The 9,325-nt window shown below is 46.2% G+C and overlaps 1 protein-coding gene across 1 annotated transcript in view; it reads left to right on the top strand.

Moving 5' to 3' along the window:
- Window positions 1-6,300: 6,300 nt before the first annotated feature.
- The window catches only part of LAMC2 (laminin subunit gamma 2), a 42,065-nt gene continuing 39,040 nt past the window's right edge, over window positions 6,301-9,325 (top strand). The window contains exons 1-2 of the mRNA XM_045028812.1: window positions 6,301-6,334; window positions 8,468-8,579. The gene's annotated coding sequence lies outside the window, so the exon portion shown is untranslated. The remainder of the gene's footprint in view (window positions 6,335-8,467; window positions 8,580-9,325) is intronic.

Here is a 9,325-nt window from a genome sequence, read left to right as displayed (position 1 = left end):
TACTGTGTGTTTCTTTGAGTGTTCCTTTATTTGGGGGAAGCGGATGATGACTTGGCATGTAAGGTTTGCCTCTAGAAGGCCAATGAATTCAATATGCGGGTTGGAATACAGAGCGCCCCCCCTCCCCCTTTTTCTGCTGGGATTGTTTTTGTATATCTGCTTTGAGAGGACCTCACCTACATCTTCTCTTGGGATTTGTAACAGTGAAGAGATCTTATCTCATGATGAGAACCATGAGAGGAGGAGTCTGACTTCGCTCTTGTGGGAATTGATAGATGGATGCTAACTTTCTCTGAACTTTCGGAGGCAATACATATATGCACTGTGTACCTTCTGCTGTCCCTGCTTTGTTTGATGTAGGCAGTAGAGCCCTGCCCGGGACTATTTTTTTTAATCCTGCTCCCGTCCCACCCAGCAATACCTTCTCCCACTCCCACCTGCTCTTGCATTTTTATCCCGCTCCCACCTACAAAATCCTTAGATTCCGCTAGAGAGAGATTATCCCCTGCTACTGAGAAAAAAAAAAAGAAAGGGGGGGGGAGAAAAAGGTCAGTGAATATATATAAAGAAAACATCAGAGTTACAAACACGAGTTATGAACTGACCAGCCAACCACACATCTCATTTGGAATCAGAATTATGCAATCAGGCAGCAGCAGAGACAAAAAAAAGAAATCAAATACAGTACTGTACTATGTTAAACATAAACTACTAAAAAGGAAAGCAGCATTTTTCTTCTACATAGTAAAGTTTCAAAACTGTATTAAGTCAATGTTCAGTTGAAAGAACAACCATAACGTTTTGTTCAGAGTTACAAACATTTCAGAGGTATGAACAGCCTCCATTCCCGAGGTGTTCTTAACTCTGAGGTTCTGCTGTAAAATTGAATTCAGACACAATTTTTATCACTAAAAGAATAAAACAAATCTTTCTAAAACCATGTAAAAAAAAGCTTTAACTCCTGTTACAATAGACATCAAATCTTTCTATCCCCTACTTAAATTTAAATATTAAAACCTTTATTTAATAAAATAAATGAACTTGCTTTACATTGCTGAATTTGTATTTCTAACAAACCGATGAGAGATTTAGTGTTTTCCCACAAATCTGGCCTGCAACAAAATACATTTTACTCACTCCTGCAATTATGGCAGCAGGTCCTGCAGGATCCCAGTCCTCCTGCAGGGCTCTAGTACTAGTATGTGGTATCAATACAGTTAATTCTGAACTGACTCCACCACCTTCCTGCTAGAGAGGGGGAGTGCTCTCATCTCAATGTTCCTTTTTAATGTCTTGCTTTTACTTCATCTTTAATAATTGGAGATCTACCTATCTCCTAGATCAGGAAGGGACCTTGAAAGGTCATTGAGTCCAGCCCCCTGCCTTCACTAGCAGGACCAAGTACTGATTTTTGCCCCAGATCCCTAAGTGGCCCCCTCAAGGATTGAACTCACAACCCTGGGTTTAGCAGGCCAGTGCTCAAACCACTGAGCTATCCCTCCCCCTCTTCTCTTGTCCGTCCTCATTTCAAGGATCTTTTATGAAGTTGAAAACATGCCAGTGTGGTTTACTGCCTCAAGGGTCAGAGAGGAGGGCTTTCTTGTTAGAGGTACATCCTCCTTCAAGACAAGTCTGTGCCAGCAACAAAAATCCTGTCCTGGCCACTGTCCAAACAAAGCATGCAAGTTTAGAAAACAAAACCCCAAAGTGAGTTGCAAATGATTGTGGTAATAATTAGTTCTCTCACTGGGCACATGAAGGAGTTTTAGCTCTTTTGGCTAAAAATAAAATCAGTTACATGCTGCAGTTTTCCTTGTCACTGAAGGGTAAGTGTATATGATAGGCGAGTGGGGGTGCTCATCACCCATGGAAGAATTGAAGGGTAAGCGGTATGTTTCTCTGCACACTGTGAAGGTAAGGTCTGTTCTACCTTGATTGGAGAGGCTGAAGAGGAGAAGTGACTGAGCTGAAAGAACACCACCCTCTTCTGGGTTAAAGGGGATTTAGATTCTATGTTTAAAATTAGGTCTTACGGAATAGGAAACCCCAATGATTCTGACATTCCCTGGGCTGGTCCGAGGGACCTCCACCATGATCTGAGTGGCGAGAAGGAAACTTCTGCTCCAGTCTCCCCAGCTTCCATTCATAAATTTCATAGACTCTAAAGCCATAAGGGAGGGATCATTATGATCATCCAGTCTAACTGCCTACAGACCACAGAATTTCACCCAGTAATCTCTGCATCAAGTCTATAATTTCTGGTTGCACTGGAGTGTATCTTTCAGAAAGCCATTCCATGACAAAGAATCCACCACACATACTGGTAAGCTGTTCTGATGGTTAATTACCTTCACCGTTTAAAAGTTTATTTCCAGTTTGAATTTCTCTAGCTTCAACTTCCAGATCTTGGATTTTACTAATGCCTTAAATTAATTCCTAGGCCTGGCCTAGATTAGGATTTCAAGGTGTGACACTAGCACCCAATGTCACCTGCTCCCATCTGGTTAAATTCCCTTGTAGGGTAGGGGGAGGATGTGCCTTTCGTTCCACCCTTTATTCGCCCTTTGAGAAGGTAGCAGCCTCTGGAGTTTTCTCATTGGATCAGTCTGCTCGGTCCCATTTCCAGAGTGGTACAGTTTGTTCTCCTTTACTTGCTTCCTCTGAACCTTGACGACTCATGCACCATTTATTATTCCTTTGGGGTCAGGTATCTGCCTTTCCTGGATTCCTACTCTCTTTCCTCCCCTGTGTTTGCGGCATCTATGTTCTGTGGTATTGACAATAACCCGCTTGTCTGTGTACTAAGCTGAGTGACGGGGTGCCCTGTCTCTTCCAGCAGCACCGAAGGACTCTGAAGTGTGCCACTCCCAAGGAATTAGCTACCTTCACTGTCTGTGATTTGCAGAGAGTTGTAGGCCCAGTAAAGGTATAAGAACTGAATCTGTAGCCTTCCTACATGTGCAAGAAATGAGAGCTCAGTTTGGGGCTCTGTACAGCATCAGTGACCGTGCTACTGGGCTGGGGAGAGTGGTTCCAGGCAGCTCTCATGTCTCCTGCTTCTTTCCTAGAGCTTGTTACCATTTACCAAAAACTGACTTGAAATTCCCCTACCTGTGAATGCTCCTAATTCCACCAGTGGAGGAGAGCTGCCTTCGCCCAGGGACTATCTAACATGCTAACTAACACATTTTTAAAGTCTAGTGTACTCTGCCTCTACCATTTTAAGACATGTTACTAGCAATGTGCATTGGCTGCAGTAGATTTTCTAAACTTCTTGACTAACATGCTAACATCACACCTTTAAATCCCAGTCTAGAGTAGGCCTTTAAATGGGTCCAGAATCTGAATTAGACAGATTACCTTCTGTCCTGGTGAAAGGAACTCTCCGTGTCTGTTTGCGCTAGCACTTCCTACTGATTTTCTAAATGTGCTCTCTTGTTTATCATATAGAAACACAAGTTTAGTCAAAAGTGGGGAGCAGCTGGTTGGGTTCACTGTTCCAAAATATACCCTGGATTACAAATATCAGTGTTTCATGAGCAAACCTCATGCTGTAAATTCTGTGGTTTTCGTTCATTACAAGTAGTGGAATATGATCAGAGGTTTGTACTGGAAACAATGCTGATCTTGTCTGGACTGTTGTTGATCTCAAGGTTCTGTCTGCTTTCTGTGCCATCCAAGGTGCTGCGGGGAGGAAAGAGCCCTTTCTGCCTTTTAGCCCATCCCCAGACTTCAGGAGATCACACCTGACCTGTAGACTGAGGGCTAGATCCTTAGCTCAGATAAATTAGTTTAGCTTTATTGACTTCAATGGAGTTGTGGCAATTTGCACTAGATGAGGAGCCTTCTTCCTCTGCAGTTTCTGACCTACCACTTGTGGATGATTATGCTTTTCTCAAGGTGCTAGTATTTCAGGACTCCATCAGGGGAAGGTGTTCCTGAGAACCAGCTTCCTCCCCTGTCTTTCTGATGTCTGACACCGTGATCCCCCTTCAGAAATGACAGCAGCCAAGGATCTTTGGCCTTCTCTGCACCGCAAAAAATGTTTTACAGCAACAGTGCAGCTGTACTGGTGGCAGCAAATGTGCCAAAGAAGATGCACTTCGTGGGGATTAAACCCCCTGTTCTTTAAGGGCCTGAGCCCTGTATAAACTAGCAAGCTGGCACTGGTTGCACTGTGGCTGGAATACTGATGCTATTTTTTTCTAGTGTCGCGACACGTTTAACGCCAGTGCTAATCAGTGGTGTTGTCATTGAAAGCACAGATTGCCCCTATCTGCATGCTTCTCCTCTGCCCTCGCCCCTGCCACCCTCTCTTAGCATGTCAGTAGGAATTTTTAGACTCTCACCTGCTCCTCTCTGCAATCTAAAGCTGTTTAAATTCCTCTGCTAGCTGCCTGCCTCTCAGTGATCCCTGTTTTATCTGGTGAAAAAGCAGGGCTGTTTTTCTGGGTGGCATGTCAGTTTCAGTAACTTAGTGGGCGTGACAAGACATACAGCTGCCGCCAAAGTTGAACCTTTGGGTGACTGTCTTGGACAGGTTTCACTTGTGATTAATGTCCATTTTGTATTGCTGTCCCCTTCTGATTTGGTAGCAGGCTGCTCTTTACTGAGCCTGTTTAAACTAAGACAATGTCTACTAAGCTTCCTCCTCAGTGGAGTAAATTATCCCCCCTTCAGCTTATTTGTGTCATAACATGGAGGTGCACTTTACAACTGGCAAAATGATACCGATCCCTCCCCCAAATAACTTACAATGGAAGGCATGAACAATTGCAATATGGCTAATGGGTGAGGAGCACTGTGAGGACAGGATAAAGTTGCCTTGCTCTGTCACTGTATCCTGGTCTGCAATGGGTCAATATAATAGTTCAACAGCATTTTCTTTAGGTGTTGGCAAGATGGGGGTTCTTCCAGGTTCCTTGTATGACCAGGTCTGTCTTAAGACTGACTGACTGCATCAAGCTGTGCCTGGACTGGAATAATCGTGAGGATTCTCCACAGTTCCCTCAAGTGCATCCCAGCCTTGTTACCAGTCGCTGCCTTTCGGTCGCCAGATCGTTCTACCTGGGTTTAAACTGTCTGCATCACGGTGTCAATGAGCTTGAGTATGTGACGGTTCCAAGACCAATATCACAACCTGAAGGAGGTAACTGCACAATGTTCCCTGTTTTGTGGGGCTGTTCCCTCTTGTAAAATCAAACAGCCAGTCTCTTTCTATTGGCGGTCCCTGCCCAAAGCCCTTCCTAGTGCAGTATCTCACTGCTACAGGTGGAGGGTATCTCCTGGTCCATAGGTGGAGTGCTGGGAGGAAAACTAAGCATGAAGGAGGCTGGAGACTGTTCCTTCCAGCTCAAGTTTGGGATTTCTTTGGGAGGCACTTGACGTAGTGCATAAGATAAACTGCAAGTAAGTAAGCCCATGAAGGAAGCCGCTGCCTGTTATACTGAAATGGAATCTGTGGATAGTGAGAAGCTCCAACCCATCCATAAAGGAGCTAATGCAGGAAACAGATCCCCAGGACAGGGTATGGCACTGAACTGAGATCTAAGTGCAGATAAGGAATTCCAGCAACTCCGCCAGGGCTGGTAAAGGCAGAGGGAGACTGCGTTGCTTGTATTTCTGGTCAGCATTGCATGAGCTGTGTCTTGTGGGAAGTGGAGTGTGGCTGATGCTGCTGACTCCAGGGAAATGCCATTTGTTTGCTCCCTGCGCTAACTGGCACGTCACAATCTCTCGCCTCAGAATTTGTTCTGGTTCCTCTTTGTTTAACTTTTTGCTTTCTGGAACCAGGCAGGTTTGCCTGCTGAAGCCTGTGGACCATGCGTGTCCTTCACACAGCCCTTCCTAGGAGCCCTAGAACCATGCTCAGGGAGTTTGAATTGGTGGGAAGGGGCGAGGGCATGTCTGAGACAGAGCTTGCACTGTGGTTTGTTTCACAGCTGTGGCTGCTAGAGGCTCATGCTGTGGTTGTCTTCAGCTGACATTGCTAGTGCCTTTGCTATCCTTGCCAGGCACTGCTGTGAGAACATTGTGGGAGACAACCAGGTCTTATGGGGATGGAAAGGGATGCTGGGAGGCCTGGCTCTGCTCCTTTACCCCACTGGCTGGAGTGAGGATTACTTTCTGGGTGGGGCCCTTAGGGGCAGCCCTCTGGTGGCTATGGATGGTGAACGTGCCCTGCCTGGAGGAGGCAGGGTGGTGGTGGAGGCCTTGAGCAGCTTTATAGCGCAGGCCACAGTTGGACTTGGGGGCTGATTGGACACAGTTATACAATGCCCTGGTCAGGAACGTGGGTGAATTCTGAGGAACAGCTGTGGCAGGCATAAGCTGGGTATGTTCAACCAGTAACATGTTCCAGATAAGATTCCCTAAGCTGATAGACAGTGGCTCTGGGAGTTACAGGGAAATGTCAGGAATGGTTTGAGAACTTCCTTGGCAGCCTGCAGGCGCCTGGCAGCAGAGTTGCTACAGGATTGTGGAGCAGAGAGAAGAATGCAGTAAATGCAGAAGAAAGGAAATAGATTCCTTCCTTATCTCACTTACCTATGTGTGTGTTTTGTGACGGACAGGCAGGGCGTAGGCTAGGCAAGGCCAGACATGACTGTACTTCCTTGCGCTGCTGACACCTCAGCGGCAGTCTAGCCAGGCAGGCCTGCCTAGCTTGCTCACGGGAGCTGCATGGAAGGGCACGGTTCCTGAGTGATCTGCCACAGCCCAGAGGGGGTGGAATTCGACTTGAACCTCAGCTGGAAGAAAGGTGTCCCTGGGGCTGTTAATCTGAGTAGGGAGACAGTCATGGTCTTGATAATTCTGGAGAACATTCCTCTGAGACCTGCTTTTACCACAACCAGGCCGCCTCCCTGTCCTGTAACTCTCGGGGCATTTTCAAAGCTGGTGACAGGCTGGGTCTTGCTCACTGGATCGTTGCTTTCCAGTACGAATGAGGGCAGGGCAGCCTGGACTTTGCAGTCACTGGAATTAACCAGCACTAATGGGTTCAGGAACAAACAGGAAATGTCAGGAATCTGCCTAGTACCTTACAAATGTTCCTGGCAGAATCCCATTTTGGCAAGGTTCCAGACTTTATTCTGGGGACTGTTTTGTCCCATGAAAGCTGTGAGGCAGCCTGGCCTAGTGGACTAAGCACAGGCTTGGGAGCCCAGGAACTTCTGCATTTTAACCACAGCTCTGCCACTGACTTGCTTTCTGTGGCTGCGGGTAAGACACTTAACCTCTCCAACCCAATTTCCCCATCTGTAAAACGGGGATGAAGATATTGTGATGCATCCTGGGGATACCCAGGGTTGGGAGGCACCCTGCTATCACCTACCCTTCCTGTGAGGAAGCCTTGTTTTTGCCCGCTGGGGGTCAGCTCCCCAACTCTGACCTGGCCCAGGCAGCACAAGCACCCCCTTTGCAGGCCCACTGTCACTTTACACTTAGCACTAGGCATGCTCCAGCCCCTGAGCCCCTCCCAGAGAAGTCCCGCCCCGCTCCACTGGCCACCTGCAGTATTCGCAGGCGTGCTGTGCCCAAAGGAACAGTACACCCCAACTTGCCAGTTAGGCTTAAATCACTGCTCTGCTTAACACACAGCACTTATTTATGTTTAAATAAGCATGTTTATTTAGCTAAGTCTAGTGATAGCAAGCAGAAGTACTGGAAACAGATGGTTTCATATAAAATAAAATGTACATGCATTCTAGAACCTAGACTGACTTATCTAGATACTTTCATGTCTTCGACCAATGCGCACCCAGAATCCTTCCAGTGTTCTGCAGCCAGGCTTGGCCGTGATCTTCTGTTCCTAAGCCCCGTCACACAGTAAGCTTGCCCCCTGGGTGGAAGATGCTGTGTGTTGCTTTGCATTACCTGATGTACCAGACTAATCCTTTGGTATTAGGCACAAGCAGGATGACCCCCTGCTGGTTGTTTTGTTCCTTAGGTTCTCTCCCCTGTAGATTTTGACAAGCTTTTAATTAGTGTAAGGCTCAGTGTGCAAATAGGCCGCTGTTGTGAAGTGGACAATACACTATGACCAGACAGAGAAATAAGGGTCGCTTACCCACTGCCTGACACAAACCTGTCTGACACATGTAACCTCATGGAGACCCTGTCTTACCTTAGTAACATAATTTTCATTATAGATACATAACTTCATATATAATGTCCTTATATGCATTTTGCAATGATTATGGCCACCAACAGGCTACTGGATCTCAGTAGAGACCTCGCATGCCCCGCATAGGTGAATTACCCAACCCACGGCACCCTGTAAAACTATGGGTATCCCCTGTGCCAGTCTGGGTCACAGATATCTCACAGAGATGAGGGCAGAAAACCTGCACATCCTCATCCTCATCCCAACTTGTGCAGATAGTCAGGCGTTAGTCTAACTGTGTTTATGCTCTTCGTTTAACTCGATGGAATTAACTCTTTTTTTTTTTTTTAATGGGGCTGCCAGACGATGCACCTGAATTGAAGGATCCAATTTGCAATCATCAAAAACAGCTTTATGACACTGCTTCACTGGAGAGTGACCCTTTTTACCTTGTCATTGGTCTAAATCTTGCCAGGTCAGTATATCCTGAAAGCTAAATCAGCTGCTGGTCAGTAGCCAAATTGGAAATAAACAGGTGGTCTCAGTCCAGGCCCTAGTGCCCACATTGCCCCACCCCTCTAGAAAGGCATTTTGGTTGGTAGCTTTGCTGGCAACATTAGCATAAAGAGGCACATTTAGTTATTGGCATAGAGTCAGAGTTACCCACTTACTTAAAGAAATTTTCCACGTAGAACAGGATCAAGGCCCATCTGATGGGAGGAGTATGGGGGATGTTGTACTGCTGCTATCTCCACTGTACCTATTCTGCACTGCAGTCTCTGGGACAGTCAGTTATGCTAATTTAATTACCCTGAAATTTACTTTTTATAATGCACAGGGCCATCTTTGCAGATATATTAACCTAGAGTCTATAACCTTTGAGAATATTCCTCCTAGATGGCAGCCTGTTTTTAATCCAGCAATGGAAAACCCCCTAGGATTCTTGCACTGGAGAGAAACTCTTTTCCGCCATTTAATACGGAACTGTAAAAACATTAGGTCAGTCTTTACAGCCGCTCTGATCAATTGGTGAGAACTTCTCCCGCAAAGCACAGAGACGGCTCTGTTGCTTTTACATTTCTTTGTGACAACGGATTGAAGAATGAATCCCTTTAGGTGAGTATCAGACCCGGAGAGTAAGGGGTGGGGGAAGAGAGAGCGAGCACCTGTATGGCTGATATCGGAGATCATTTTCATTTTCAAGTTCCCCAACTAGTAACA

The sequence above is a fragment of the Mauremys mutica genome, chromosome 8 (genome assembly GCF_020497125.1).
Source record: "Mauremys mutica isolate MM-2020 ecotype Southern chromosome 8, ASM2049712v1, whole genome shotgun sequence".
In the NCBI taxonomy this organism is placed as follows: domain Eukaryota; kingdom Metazoa; phylum Chordata; order Testudines; family Geoemydidae; genus Mauremys; species Mauremys mutica.
Note: the sequence above shows the minus strand (reverse complement) of the source record. Positions and strands in the feature narration are given on the sequence as shown.